The following is a 15,802-nucleotide window of genomic DNA, read 5'->3' on the forward strand; positions in this document are numbered from 1 at the left end:
TAAAATTATCGCGAATTCGGCGAATTGTTTGTTTAACACCTCGATGTCCACCAATTAACGAGCCGTGGTGTTCCTTGATGATTGCAAATTTTTCTTCTTGATTAAACACAACATCCTTTTCAAAGAATTCTAATGTAAACAAACGACTTATGAAAGTACCTTTAAACATTGTTTTCAAACTTTGCCACTGAGGATCTGTTAATATGGTGGGTTTTGAAAATCTAAGACGGTAAAATTTATTCTTGATACAAAATTGATGTAATTTGGTTACAATTTCCGACGTTTTTCCATCATCCGAATCCTCATGTGCGCTTTGCTTGATTATCACAAAAATAAATTTAAAATCCTCGTTCTCAAGAAAATGAATTAACTCATCGGGATTCTGTTTTAGTGATTCATTTAACAAGAATTCGACTTCAGGATATTTTTGTTTTATCTGAACTGATAGCGGCGTGTGAACATTATCTTGAGTAATAACTTGAACGATTACTGATTCTGGAATTAAATCAAACACATTGGAACCGCTACTTATTATCGGGTACATTCTGCTGAGGGCATCAGCGTTGCAATTTAATTTGCCTGGTTTATGAATTATTTTATACTGATACTCTTCCAACTTTAACCTCCATCGCATTAATCGAGATCCTGGGTCTTTAACGTTAAACAGCCAAACAACAGGCTTATGATCTGTTATGATTTCAAAATCTCTCCCGTACAGGTATGGTCGAAAGTGTTGTACAGACCAGACAATCGCTAAGAGTTCCTTCTCGGTAGTACTGTAATTCAACTACGCTTTATTTAAGGTTCGAGATGCGTAAGCGATAGGTTTGTCACCTGCCATAGTAAACTAGGCCAAAATGAATAGGGAATTCCACAATTTTTCTTGGAAAGCAAAATAATTGCCCCAATCCTCCTACGTAATCTTAAACACTGGATAAATTTAAAATGTTACAGGTACTTGAAACATTACATTTAATGTGTATATATTTATATTTCTAACACATTTCATTACAAATTTAAAACTGCATTTATAAAAAATTCAAAAATGCAAAAATTCCCTATTCATTTTTGCCTAGTTTATTTTGTGAGAAAATGGAACCGATTGCGTCACCGGACGCGTCCGTAGTAAGCCTGAACGTTTTGGAAAAATCGGGATATTCCAAAATGATATCGTTAGTCAGAACAGACCTTAATTTTTCAAACGCTAATTGCTCCGTGAGAGTCCAAGTAAAAGGTACGTCTTTTCTCAACAATCGATTTAAAGGTTTCGCGATTAAACTGAATTTCGGGATAAAACGTCGATAATAACCGGCTAATCCTAAAAACATTTTGACTTGTTTAGGATTTTTAGGTGTGGGAAATTCGTAAACGGATTTGACTTTAGCAGGATCTGGTCGAATACCTTTATCAGTAACCAAATGACCTAGATAACTGACTTCTTTCCTCAGAAATTCGCATTTATCTGGTTGTAATAATTTTAAATTACGTTGACGGAGTCTACCAAAAACATCCCGTAATTTAACTTTGTGCTGATCCAGATTATATCGGCGTAAATGACAATGTCGTTTAAATAAACAAAACATTTAATACCTTGAATACCGATTAAAACACGATCCATTAATCTTTGGAAACAAGCGGGAGCTCCTTTTAAACCCATTGGTAACCGTTTGTACTGGTAATGTCCAAAAGGTGTGCTGAAGGCAGTTTTTTCCGCGTCTTTAGGATCCATTGGGATCTGGTGAAATCCAGATGCGAGATCTAAGACTGTGAAATAACGACTTCTACCTAATTGATCCAATATGTCGGTTATATTGGGTAAAGGATAAGCATCGCCTAAAGTTGCTTCATTCACTTTCCTGAAATCCACGACAATTCTATATTTCTTTTATCCAGATGCATCTGATTTTTTCGGTACGATTAACAAAGGGGAATTCCACGGGTTGGTGCTAGATTCAATAACACCTTGTTCAAGCATTGTCCGAACTTGTTGGTTTATTTCACTTTGTTGAGCGTGTGGAAGTCGATAAGGCTTTAATTTAATTGGTGTTTGCGTTGGGGCCATTGGAATGGTGTGACTGATACTGTTTGTCTCACTCAAGGGTTCCGATTTAAAAGTAAATAGATCTGAATATTCTAAGCAAATATCAGTTATCTGCTTTTGTTCTTCCGAATTCAAATGCTCCAGACGCAAATTTTCTACGATCCGTTTTTCTCTCTCAAGTACATTTGAAGTGTGATTATTTGAAGAAATTCCGGATTCGTTAAAATGAAAACAATTAAATTGACTCATCGACTCGACGTGTGCAGATACCTCATCGACTGTTATCTCAAATTCATTCGGGTTTAAAAACGCGAAACATGCTTTATTGTTATTATTTTACTTTGATTATCGCGCTGGCCATCAAAACAGAATTATCAAATTTTGAAGAATTTATCACGTAATCGCCATCAGGTCGGTCAATTTCGACCTCGCACATTGTTTCACACCTGGGCGGTAAGACAAACGGCTGAACGATTTCCGCTTCTCTTTTACTTCGCTTATCACAAGTGATTGAATCTAAGTTTTCGCTATCAAAAATCACTGCGTTGACTTATTTTTTCTCGAACACGGGTGACGTCAACGACGTCTGGTAATCCGTTGTCGAGCACGTTTTTTTTTTTGACCCGAAAACCCATTAAGGCCTCGCTTGGTGTAACACCGATCGTTGCATTGACAGTCCCGTTCAATCCCAGTTGAATGTTAATGATGTTTTCATCCCATTGGTCATCATTCGTGTTGGCTCCCATTGTGGCTAATGAGGTTAGCAGCGTTTTATGATATCGTTCCACCTGTCCGTTTCCTCTTGGCAAACCAACGGCGGTTAGGTGGCGAATAATGTTACCGTTGATGCAAAAATCTCTCATAGCTTGGGAGGTGAAAGCCGTTCCTTGGTCGGTGATAAGGCGTTTCGGTGTTCCGAAAGTTTTAATGACGTCCTTCAAACAGTTTATAGCGTGTCTACTTTGAGTAACCTTTACCGCGTAAATGAGGATGAATTTTGTAAACGCGTCAATGATTGTGAGAATGTAAGATTTACCAGATCTGGTTTTGATGAATGGGCCTAAATGATTTGCATGAATGATATGAAAAGGGCGGGCAACCGTGGTTGATGTCTGACCGATGTCTTTGACAGTGTTTGCAAGACACTGCGGGTGCTTATTAAGAATTGTCAAAGGTTTATTAACAGCAACTGGATCTGTCGTACCGACTTCTACCTGGTAGTTTTTGATTTCGAGACATTCAACAGAATTTAAACATCGTGTTTGTACCAATTGTAATTTATCGCCGCACTTGTAATATTCTATATCAGCGAGCTCGGTAAAGTTTTGACCAATTAATATTTCTACGTCTCGGACGCATTCCGTTACTAGCAGTAATTCGATATGCTTAGTTATGTTATCGAGAGTAATATCTACCCACGTAGAGTGCGTCACCGGAATGCTCTCGGTGCCGATGGTGGCTAAATAAATGTTGGGAACCCGGGGAGTTATGGGCCGCTTATAGTTAGAGTTAGAGTAATGTCTTTGGGACGAGAACTTTGAACTGGGCGGGCGTCGCGCGTCAGATCTACGAATTTTGCAAGGGTTTTTGTGCGTTACACAAAGTTGCGGAAGTGTTTGGCTAATTCGCTGGGCGATTTAATGCCGGCTGCCTCCACTGTGAACCTGATTTGTTTGTCATTAATTCCGCCCATGATCAAATTAACCTGATCAGCCCCGCTTATTGGTAACTTCAATTTATGAATAAGTGCCAATTTTTCGTACGTGTATTCGTAAAGGGATTGTCTCGCCTTGGGTTTACAATCCATCATTATTTGTAAAGCACGATGTAGGTCGCGTTTGACTGCGAAGTTTTCTGCCAACATTTGTCGCCATTCGGGCCAAGCAAGCCGCGGTACCAAGTCTCCGTTGGTCCCCGCAATTTTCCGAGCACCAGGTAGGACGTCAAACTGTCTGACCACCTGTACATGGTCGCAAACTCATCAACGGAGTTTAGCCATTCCTCGATGTCACCGTTCAACGGGTTAAACTCGGCAATGATGTTGACTTGCAAAGAGGTATTCAAACTTACCTGCCTTTCCAGCGTCTCCGGCAGTGACTTACCTGTTGCGCGACTCATACCTCGCGCGATTGCCTCTGACAGTTCAGTCACCGACAGTGAAACCCTCGACTCTGCGTTCCCTGACGTTTTCCCCGTTAACGGCGACCCAGGCCAGCAATCCAATCGTCCTGGCGACGCCAGCGGTGTCATGGCTTGGACCCTTTCATGGACCTGGTTCCGTTCTCTGGGCAACTGCGAGGAAGGAGGTTGTCTTCCTCACGAATGACAACGCCTTTGGTGCCTCCCTGGAGACGGCTCGCGTTCACGACTTCTCCTACGGCACTCGCGCGACATAATTGTTCATTTCCAACTGACCCCACGACACTTAGTTCTTTTTCTGTTGCAGGGGTGGCTCAGATCCCACTTCTGATGTAAACTTTATTAGTAGTTTTAATTTAGTCGGTACAAGAAAACACCCGGTAATTTAAACAATGGTTTATTGGCGAACACCAGCCTCATCCGCGTGCTAAAGCCGAACTGAGCCTCTTTTTCTCGGTGCTGGAATCCCTTCCCGCGTTTCCGCGTTTGTCCTCGTCTCTCGTATTGGGTTTCAGTGATTCAGATGCCGTGATCGACGTTTGGTCCCGACTTTGCTGACATTGCTAAATTCATTCTCTACGTTAGCCATTGGGTAGGTTTCCTTTTCCGTACACTTGTTCAACGCGCGGTAATGGCGATAATCGCCATTTTCCTTACGGACTAGTACCACCGGACTCGCAAAACTTGAAGTCGACTCCCGGACAATTCCGGCATCCAACAGATCTTGCACTTTACCCCTAACAACTTCTCTCTCTTTCGACGGCATGCGCTAAGGCCGATAACAGACAGCTTTCGCACTTTGGATATCTCAACCTCCGGTACCTCCTCGCAGACATCACCGCGACCTATCAACTTAGCTCGCTGCAGGGTCACGTCCCGATCGCCCAGATTAGTCACCCAAATTTTCCCTCCAGGCGCCTGTAGCACGCCAACAGGGATGCACACCCCGATTTTCCAGCAGTACGTTGATGAAACGTCGGCTCCGAGGATGTCGACCTGGACAAGTGTCGAAGAGTTGGCTGGCAGTGTCACTTCCTGATGTACCAAAAGATGGGGGCGTTCCTCAGCGGCGTTAGTGTACTTCTGCTTAGTTCGTGTGTTACTTTGTCGATGAGCTGAGCCCGTCCGCCGTCAATTACAAAACTAACGTTCTCATGATTAATCACCGGCTGACCGATGAGCAGGTCAATATCTCCTATCTCGGCATCGGTGACGATGGCATCGGTTGCAAGTGTGATATCACCGACATGTAAAGTAAAAACCGTCTCATGCGTACACTTATGGTTTTTCCGCCGAAACAACGAAGTAAGTTTTCTTTAATTGTTAGAGGAAGATCCAACTTGTCAGCGCATTTTTGGTGAATTATATTTCGCTGTGATCTCGTATCGAAGTACGCGTCGATGATCTCATCGTTGATTTTGCACTTTGTTTTATAAACGTCGCCAACTGATTTCGCACTTATAAGTTTCGCGTCCTTGGAACTGCCAGACGCTGTATCAGCACTGCGGGGCGGCGCCGTGCATTGGTAACGTCGGTGTCCCAGGCGACCGCACCTGAAGCACTTCATGTCACTGGTTGAGGCAGCCCTTGTACGGGGGCATCGGTTCATTAAATGGTTATAGGAACCGCACGTATAACAACATCGTTTTTGCGTCCGGATCGTAGCATCTATTATTTTCTTTGATGGTTTGGATTGAAGTAGAGTTCTTGTACCGTGACAGTCTCTTGACAGTTTCCCAGTAGTTTTTCCCTTTCTTTTCATTAATCGATGCACATGCTTCTACCCATTTAGAACTTCTGTATTCTTTGATCAATTTCTGGATATTTTTGTCCAGATCGTTGTATTTTCTTTTTATTTCTGGGTATTCATTCTGTCTGAAATCTCTGTACATTTGTAACTTTAGTCGTATAAGAGAAAGTACGAATGGAGGTAATTGACTTCGATATAAGTTGATCTTCCTAACTGGTGAGTTATTTTCCACTAGAGATGATAGTGTTTCAGAAAATTCTCTTATGCGTTCAGGATTTATTGCTTCGTTTTGCCACTTTGTAAGTCTTGTTAGCATTTCTTTGTTTACTTCTTCAATCTTGCAGTTTCTGATGTCTATTTTGTGAATTTCTTGATCATCCTGAGGGGCAATTTGCATGTTCATTCTGACTACCATGGCAAAATGATCTGAGCATAGGTCCCTTGTTAGTTGAACATCCTCTATAGAGCTTGCCATGTTGCTTGAATACAGCAACTAAAAATATGTGGAGCTTGTCATTCTGGTACGGAATTGTGAAGTGAAGTGCCTCATTAAGTGGATTTTTAATGTGCAGTTGATTTTATTTACCCATTTTTATACTCGGGTGTACCTGGATGCGACTTCCTCCACGGAAGTTTTTTTTTGGTAATGTTGCCATTTTTTTGAATTGTGTTCCAATTTTGATACTTGAGATTTGTTTCTTTTTTCGTTTTAGTTTCGACAAAAAGACGACAATTGATGTTGTTAATCAGTTGAACTTTGTTGGAATAACAGTTTATATTTGAGTAGAGGATGTTAAGCGATATTGTCGACATGAATTTGGGTACCAGTACCGTGTGTAGGGTCTGTCGGTGATATAGATTGCGGCGAGTTTATGTCAAACATGAGGCTGTAGAGTCTATTCCCGGAGAACACTGCAGAGGTGTCGATGTTATATTGTTTAATAAATTTCTTTCTCAGTTTCTGTATCAGTTCTTCTCTATTTGTATGTTTTGGATTATTTATTTTGTCGATGTATGTGTCGATTATCATATCATGAATAGTAACTGGTGAATGTATTCTCGTTTTTTTTGGTTACTTGGACATCTATGGAGTTAGATTTCTTGTTGATCGACTTGATAGGGTTGTTGGGTATACCTTCGATTGGTTTTGTTGGCCTTCTGAAAATTTAAATGTCCACGCGGCGTGCCCTTTCTCTGAGCATGCACTGCATTTAATTGGTAATTGGCTTGTACATTTGTTTGTATGATGTGGTCCAACACATTTATTACATTTTACGGGTGTTTTGCAATTCTTCGTTTTATTAGTAAATTGAGCGCATTTTGAACATGGGAGTGGAGCAGGGGTTGGTTCTTTATCGCGAAGTATGTGATTTTCTTGCATTTACCGATTGGGGAAACGTGCTTTCGTCAAGGCGAACTATTATACAGTCACTATAGTATATTAAGTATAAAGAACGGTAATGACAATGACAATGTACCGATCGAAGACAATTGTTTGGAGGAGGAGCGCAGTGATGACTCCAAGTCCAAATATTGTCTCAGACCGGTACATTGTCATTAACGTTCGTGGTGCTTATGAGATTTTTTGCGCGATTGAATATTTATTACAAAACATTCCTAACTAGAATGCAATGCGATACGACCCCCTTCACATCGTGTTGCCATAATGTCGATTTTTGTATCGTTTTTCTAAGGCAATTTGCAAACAGTTACCGCCATTGCAGTTTTTGTGTGCAAATATCGCCAGTCATGTTGAAAAAGAAGCAGTAAAATGAGTGATCTTAGTGATTCCGAAAACTGTAGAAGAAACTTGGAATGTGGTGTGCGTTCAGCCCTGATTTCTGAGAAATCCAGAGAACGCTAGTACTCGGAGTCACTCGTTTCCTCGAAGATCAGCTACATTGAAGATTGTGTCGAAAACAAGATTCAATTTACAAGAAAAATTCCTCTTGGCGTCACAACTAAAGAATTTTTGAAACCGACGACTTCAACGTGTAATCAAGGAGACAAGGAAAACACGGGGTATGAACATTTTGACAATACAAATGTCGCGGCAAGTCCGCTAGTATTATGTCATTGCAGCGGCAAGGAATGCCGAAAATTTTGACAATGCCAATGTCGCGGCAAGTTTGCTAATGCTATTTCATTGCAGCGGCAAGGAAACCGACTACAAGAGATTTATGAGTTTCCAGAAAATGCCCCCACAACTTGTCTTCAACTTTTGTTTACATAAAAATTATTATAATAACTGATTAATTTTAAATAAACTTTACTTACCGTTCTAGAACACCAAAAATTACTTACCGTCCAGTTTATCGTTAGCAACGAGTAAACAGAGCTTACTCTCTTGGAAACAGACGTGGTAAACAAGCAAACAGAGTACAATCGCGCAAAAAACCTTTTTATTCATTATTTATGTTTTGGAGTCTCGAGTTCGGGAAGCTACCGCCAGTGTCCGTTGCACTCAATTAGCTGTGGTCCGGCGTAAGAGCACAAAACATAGATGTATTAAATTAGATACAGCCATGCGTTGTGGTAGTTCGTCAAGACGTGAAACCTATGTCTCTCACTCTCAACTGCATAAGGATTTCATAAGCGCCATCCTTTAGAGAGGTACCGTTGGCAAGCACCAATCAAAGCACGCTAGAAATCTAGTTTGACGGTTCTTGGGTTATTGTTTTACTGTCAAATTTTGCAAGAAAATCACAAATAATTTAAACAGAAAAATTTAACATCTTAATTCTCATGGGTCAATCACTGAAAAGTTGAAATTGAAGTTATCAAGAAAGATACTTATTAATTTGTAGGTAATTTTCATTTACAGGATGCTAACCTCAACTTTTATTTGCTTTTAGCTTTGTGTGACTTATTTATATTGCCACTATTCTGCAAAAACTCAACTCTAATTTTATAAATTTATAGGAAGCAAGTGTGTTACTTTGTCACAACCTACAATCTTCCATTGATTATTATCGTGCAGCAATGGATTTGCTAAAAGATGAAACATTGCATCAATGAGAAAAAACTAAAATTTGGTGAAATTTTGAAGTTGGAAAAGAGTTCTTTGATGAAATTAAAAAACGCCAACACTAACAAGACATTTATTTGAAAATATTTATTGAACAATTATTCATTTCTAAATAAGATTAATTTAACGCATTTTTGCCTAATTTTATCAGTATTTTTGAGCTCTGTTTTTTTTCTACATTCATAATGTATACGTATATTTAAATAAATTGTTGATATTAATTTAATCAATTGTATACGATGATTATCCATTAAAGATTGATTCTTGATATGGTTTATCATCATTTCATCACTAAATAAATCTGGTAAGTTTCGCATAGCTTGTAGTGTTAATAATTCCTTCAGATGCTTTTTTGTTATTAATTTAGCGTTATCTGTAATTCTGATGGCACGTTCTAATTGTAAACAAAGCAAAATAACATCCTCACTAGGTAATATTAGCTTGCCTCGATTTTTGAATTTAATTAATTGGGAATTACATTCACTAGTTGTTAACTTAGAGCAGCAAATTTGACAAAGAATTTTCGGTTTTACTTTTTTAATGACGAAACCTGATATATAAACTACCACATCTTCAATAAACTGAGAGAGAGCCAATTGAGAAAAAAAGATACCGTCATTTTCTAAATTTAATTTCAATTCAAATTCTGAAAGGTCATCCTCGAGAATTGTATCAGTTGTTTTCGATTTTGTACCGCTAGAAACGTGTAATATGCTGGCAGCATCTAATATACTGCAATTACCATATTTTGAACCACTAATTTCGTGTTTTACAATTAGCCTTTTATAGGCGGCTTTAAATTGAAGGCAGGATGGGTTGTTGTTGAATCCAGAGCGACTTCTTACTGCACTAAAAAATGTTTCCAGGTGGTCTTGACTTAACTTGAAGCTTAAAATATATTCAAATTTATAGTGCGATTTTAAATCCTTGTATAGATTCAGCAAGTTATTGCAGTTTATTATGAATCCTAAAAACCCTGTCTTTCTATTACTTTCAATTAATAATGTACCAGTATTAGTTTTTAAATTTTTGACATAGTTCACATACGTCTGGATTTTTTCATGTAGAAATTCATAATTTGAATCATTAATGGCTTGAGAAAATTCGCCCTTGGAATATTTGTTTTTGCAGTTTAAAATATCAAACAAATTATTAAATATTAAACAAAAGTTTGCAGTTGCTTCGCAGTCTTCAAATCCTTTTGCTACTCTTTTACAAAAGCATAGGCTACTCGCAACACTTGTGCTCATGGTCTGTGCAGCTAGGAACACTTTCATTATCTCATTGTGATAATTAACATGCCTCTTTGTCAATTTATTTGCGGCTCTTAAACCCTCAGTTTGTTGTAGGTCAACTAATTGCTTTATATATTTCCACTCAATTGGAAAATTATTTAAATCGTACAATACTTGTCACAAAAAGCATTTCTGCACAATTTAAGCATATGACATGCGTCATAGAATGTATAGACAGGCTTATTTGTAACTGGATGTGGAAAATACGGTTTGAAATTTTCGAAACTGTAATTACCACCCAATACTTTACACATCGATATATTAACCAATGCTCCATCGAAGGTGATAGAATGACATTTTGCACCGGTATCTTGTAATCGTGTTAAAGAACGATTTATTATATCAGCTCTTTCCTGCGCTCTCAGACTTTTAATCAGAAAATAACCCACTGGTACTTTCCAATTTTCATTAAGAGCGACTACCATTATCACTAAGGCATTTGTGGCTTCTGTAGTGTTAATACAATCGGGGTCATTTTCAATCCCTACTTCAACGTACCCATGAAATTTGTCGCTACTGTATTCCACTTTTTGTCTAATTGCCATCTCATCAAGCACCAAATTAACCACAATTGTTTTTGAATGATTGCAGTTAGCAACTCTCAGTTTAATAGCCTCAAAAGCTTCTTCAGTAAACCCTGTGTCACCATTTACTGATGAATACCATTTATTTATGGTAACAGGATGAGGTAAAAGGTTATTAAAGGTGGATCTCACATAGTTATAAGCTCTAGGAGAATAAAAATTGAGAGTTAGAGCAAATGCCCTGAGTTCTGGTGTAAATTTAGCATTTTTTGAAGCCAATTGTCTCTTCAAAATGTTTTTCATGGCGTCAGGTACCGAGTCCTAAAGTAAATATATCAATTTAAAAAATACCGTTAAAAAATGTTAATAATCAATTTGTACCATTACAGTTTCTTGTCTTTCTTCAGCTAATAATTTTTCAACCAGTTGATCCAACAAATTATCTAAATTATTTATTTTTTTGATTAATTTGGTGTTTTCAGTTTTTAATTTTTTTATTTGTTGTTTTTGTTCAACATATGTCGTTATCATATTTATGTGACGCTTTGCTTTACGAGGACTATTAAAATGGTGTGGTTGTAAATCACCAATGTACCTAGCATCTGCTTGCACACTTAATTGGGGTAAAATACTAGGAGGATCGTTTTCTACAAATGAAAAAAGGTAGGTAATAATATTGCATAAATTTGCAACGTCGTTATCATTACCAGGGATATGGAAGTTTGGGAGATTATCTGGCATTTTATTTAAAGTTAATTTTTGTGACGGCACAGATTCTTTCAAAAGGCTTTTCTGAGGTAGTCGGGTTTGATCGTAATCAGATATTTGAAAATGTTGAGAACAAATTACTGCATCTTTTACTTTTTTAAATTTTTCCTCGATTTTACAAACTTTTATCCACGTACTCCTTAATGATTCATCTTTTGGAAAACTGGAAAGGGTTTTATAAGCAGGTAAATCTAATTTAAGCATACACACAGGTAGGTACATACCGATGAAAGGATATTTCTTCGCTCGTGAAAGGATTGTAAGGAGTGGAACAAACAATACAGGATCTCATTGTAGTGTAGTAGGACCTAATTTATTGTTTAAAAAACAATTCTTTAATATTAAATACTCGTTTTTATAGCTATTCGTTTTAAATTTAAATATTTGACAATTTAAATTGACAGCGTCGACCAGCACCGATTCGTATACGACATTATGGCTAATGTGATAAAAAAAGATGAAAAATGCATTTAATTAAATATAGAAAGAAGTGGAGAGATGTACAATTTTCTTTGATATGTTTTTTAATAACGGATATACGTTTGTTTACCAGGTATTGTATTGTTGCATCTAATTTAATACTTACATCTATGGCACAAAATTAGCCGGGTCGCCCCCTAGGGGGCCAGCGACCAAACTAGGCCAGCTGACATGTGAAGAGAGGTACCCTTTGGCCCTGTTAGAACTTTTTTCCCTTTTATTTTCAACCACCGGAGTAGACCAGGGTGATCTATGAGATTCCAGGGCATCGCGTCGGGTTCAATTTAATTGCGGACAAAAGTCAAATCTAAATCGGATCATATAGTTCGTATCTCAAACTCGTATAATGCTGTTCGCGCCAGAAATTTCTGTATTTGCCCAGCTTAGTCTTTTTTTCCGGAGTCAGATCTTAATTCGCGGGCCGCGAGTCAAATCTCATGGAGCCAAATATCCACCAACTTCTGTTATAAATTCATTTATTTATTTCTACCATTTGTTGGGACCAAACACCACCTACGTCCTACACTATTATTTGTTAAATAAAATTTAAGTGAAGTAGGCGCAATCGTTTTAATTCCATTTTGGAAACCCTCCGAAGGTACGGCCTCTCGATAGAACCTAATTAAATAAAATCATAAACAAAACACAACATAGGATCCATAAACCTTTCTTTTCTCATTATTTTTATTTCGTATTTTTCCGCAAAAAAGACCCTCCGAGGGAATGCTGCAACCAACCATATACCAAATAAGAGAGGAAAGTTTCATCTAGGAAAAGTCAAGGAAGTCGAAGCGTTTCATTATTAAACTTGACATTTAGATAATAATGCTTTCTTGACCGTGAACGATGTTTGTTGTGTCCTCTTGTTCACATAAGCATAAAGATAATTTGTCTCCCCCACTTTTCTTTTTTGAATATCCAGTAAATGAATGTACTTTCCCTTGGATGAATTCATTAGAATGGATACATTCAGAAATAAAGGAGTCTTCTAAATTTTCTGGATAAGCAACTTTCTGCATTGATTGACATTTCAAAATTCAAAATTTTTCAAATATTTCCTTATAGCCGGTACACCTTTTTGTTAACTCAGCGTCAATTTTATCAGGATTATTAATATGTTTTTGTAATACCTATGCCAAAAATGTGTCATTTTTGAATAGTTTTGCGTGTCATTCCATTATCATTGAATTTTAGTGGTTTTTGCTCACTGAAAATAGTTGGCAAAGGTGACAATTTAATCACTAGTGTGGAAATAGTATCTATTTTCTCACAAGTGAGCAAAGTGAATGTTTAGCGAGTTTGTAGATAGAGGGCGCCAAATATGTTGTACTGCAAGGTTGGCAGAACTGACTAATTTGTGTAATAGGTTGCCTCGTTGCCATTTAAAGCAATAGTTTGAATTTTTTCCCCCCGCAAATATTACTCGTGACGTCACAGTGTACTAAACTTTTACGACAGAGTCTGTGGATCATGCGTTAGGTGTTCCCTCACTAGAATAAAGCCCAAAAAGTCACCCAATAATAATAATTTCCTACGTTTTTAACATTTAATCAAATAGTGTTACCTCGGGGCTTGGGGCCGGACGGCCGTGATGCTCCCGAGTGACGAAGGAAGCTTGCACCTGGTGGACCGTCGACGACGAGTCAGATTTGCGCCTTTTTGTAGTGAGGAGTTGGCTCTAACAAGAGCCGGAAGGAGTGGAAGAAAACACGTGTTTACACCTTGACTGCCTGGACTCAACTGCCAGTGCGACCGCCGGTGGTCGCTTTTACCGTTTGTTGGGTCCTCACTTAAGCGCCGCCCACTCATCGATGTCGCTGAGCGTTAATACTGTAAATGGAGGCCACGCCCTTACGGGGGTAACAATAGAAAGTTCGTTAATTGCAGCGGAGGGTGGTATTTCAGCCTCAGGATCTTTTTCCATCAGGTTTTCTTCCATCTCAGCTCTAGAAAGAACATCTTCGTAAAATTCAACATTATTTTGAGTTCTCCAAAATGGTACTGCAGCAGTTTCTCCACATCTTTAAGTTTTTCTTGTTTTATTGGAACTTGGGATGGCAAGTGATCTGGTTGGAATTGAAAACTTTTGCCTCTTTTTAAGAATGACTTTAAGCACCCCACGTCATAATTATAGGTTGTTTTACCCTTAATAACAATCAACGTTTATTTTTCTGTAGTGTCATCCTTTTTTTTGGGGGGGGGGGGTAAATTGAAAGCTTAATTGGCCAGGACTCTTAACATTGGCTGCCACAACAGACTTAAAATCATACACCGGAAAATCTAATATTTTAACTTTTCCGTATTTGGAAAAAATATTAATGTATTCTTGGGGTCAATTATTATTGTGTCCCTTTTCCTGAGTTCTTCTTCTATGCGGACAAAAACTTTATTTGTTCTGGCCTGGGTAAACGTCAGAGAAAATTTGTATTTTCTCAAACGCCTGCAAATTTTGAGTAGGATATCACACAGGGCCCTTTAAAGTGTTGGTTTTCTAATCATGTAAAAATGTGAAGAGAATTTTATCATGTAGTATGCCATATTTTTTCAACTTACCTTTCGAGTTTAGCTTTTTCTTTCTTCCATGAAGTTTTCACTCGTTTTCTTCTTCCTTTTCCCTCGCTTAATGTGGGCGTCGTACCGTCCATTTTACAGTAAAAAATCGAAATAATGTCTTTCTAATGAAAAACTAACTGCAAAACAGCAAGAATATAACTTGATCTGCACAGCATGCAGATACAAAAGAATTGGCACAAACAGGATAAGACGAGTTTTGTTTGTAATATTTACGTGGAAAAGGCTAGCTTTGGAACTAACGCACGACTTCGCACTGCAAAATGTACGGGATAAACTTACTTTTGGCGCAAAATGATTTGACAAACACAGACAGTGCTGCCAACATTATCACATGTACATTTTTCAACCAATTTCTGAAATACGGATAAGGCTAGTTTTGGAACTCAGTCCCTCATTTCAAACCTGGTACCATTCTCTAAAGTCAATTTCAACTACGTATGAATAATTTTGATGATTGTAAAATAATGAGACATAAGTCATTGAGCTCTGATACTTTTGGTGATTTGTAAAATTATATAGGTACCTAAATTATTGGTCGCCATTGGTCCTCATTAAATTTTTAAGTTTGAACGTTATTGAGTTTTTTTTTGTCAAAGAGTATTTTGTTCTACTGGGTGCCCCAAAATTCGCGGAACAACGTAGTAGTACGTTGTTAAGTAATCATTAATATAGCAGGTAAAAATGTTTAAAAAAATCAATCTTCTTTTTTGTGGAAGATATAGACCTTTTCGTTACACTAAATGTGGCAACATTTAAAAACATTCTATGCATCCCAATAGTCTGCAAATATTTCATTTTTGTTGTATCCATGGAAATGAGAGGGAAAAATCAGAGCCATGTTGCCGTACGCTATTTTAGGTAAAACGAATATAAAACTACTACTTGAAAATGCTGGAAATAATGAAGAAAATAATTGCAAACCTGATCACAATCGTTCAGAATTATTAGGCCACTGGCTAGTAAAAGACAAATAGTCCAAATCTTTTTTAATATTTAAAATAAATGAGATCACAGCTGCACATTTTGAGCCTCCATATCTTCAAGTCTAAGAGGTATAGAATTTTTTTATTATTTTTCTCGTTATCTTCTAACATGAGTTGACATTGCCTCATTGAGTTGTTCCGCGAATTTTGGGGCACCCAGTATAACGTCAGCTGCGAGCGTGTACAAATACGTCATTATGCATTAATTTTCAAGGTGAAG

Source organism: Tenebrio molitor, chromosome 4 (assembly GCF_963966145.1).
Source record: "Tenebrio molitor chromosome 4, icTenMoli1.1, whole genome shotgun sequence".
Taxonomy (NCBI): Eukaryota; Metazoa; Arthropoda; class Insecta; order Coleoptera; family Tenebrionidae; genus Tenebrio; species Tenebrio molitor.